Below are 710 nucleotides of genomic sequence, written 5' to 3' on the forward strand. Positions count from 1 at the left end.
TCCCTGATTCCCCAGTGTTGTCATAGATAGTTCTGTGAGCCCAGAGTTCACCTCCTGGGATGACCTTGTAGCTCTCAGCACTGTGGAACCCAGTCCCCAGTCACCCCGGTGTCCTGCTGAACTGTTAAACAGGCTATGCTCTCACAGTAAATTATGCTCTCTCATTCCAAGGCTGGTGAGAGAGCCAGGAGACTGATAGGGGAAGGTCCATGACCTTCCAGTGAACTGGTACTCTTCCCGACTTACTGTTTCTCAGTCTTTCCTCCTCTTTCAAATGGATTCTGGCTTTCCTCCTAAAAATATGGAACACTTCATGAATGTGCATGTCATCCTTACATGGGGCCATGTTAATTTTTTTATATTGTTCTAATTTTAGTATTTATGCTGCCAAAGCAAATACTGAAGGATATTTTTGCCACATGCAATTTTAACCTTCCATATTTACTTTAAAACCTAGCATTATGTTTCACATACACTGGTAAGACGCAATATACTCTACTCTCCTAATATAACACTGCTCTTTTTGGGGGTCAGCAACACCGCACTGATAAAGACAAAGAGTTGTGGAGCAAGCTGTAGGATGCAGGATACAAGATGTTGCGTAAGAGCAAGATGCTGGCCGTTTTATTGACAGAGAGGTGTGGGTCAAACTGAACACTGGATTTTGGTCTTTGGAGAGGGTGAGTCCAAATGATATACACCCGACTCCC

General features: G+C 43.8%; 1 pseudogene; it reads right to left on the bottom strand.

Annotated features, from left to right (window-relative positions):
* Positions 1 to 295: 295 nt before the first annotated feature.
* LOC119261495 (U6 spliceosomal RNA) lies at positions 296 to 396 on the bottom strand (annotated as a pseudogene).
* Between the last annotated feature and the right edge of the window lie 314 nt (positions 397 to 710).

Source organism: Talpa occidentalis, unplaced genomic scaffold (genome assembly GCF_014898055.3).
Source record: "Talpa occidentalis isolate TD23 unplaced genomic scaffold, MPIMG_talOcc4v2.1 talOcc4.6, whole genome shotgun sequence".
In the NCBI taxonomy this organism is placed as follows: Eukaryota; Metazoa; Chordata; class Mammalia; order Eulipotyphla; family Talpidae; genus Talpa; species Talpa occidentalis.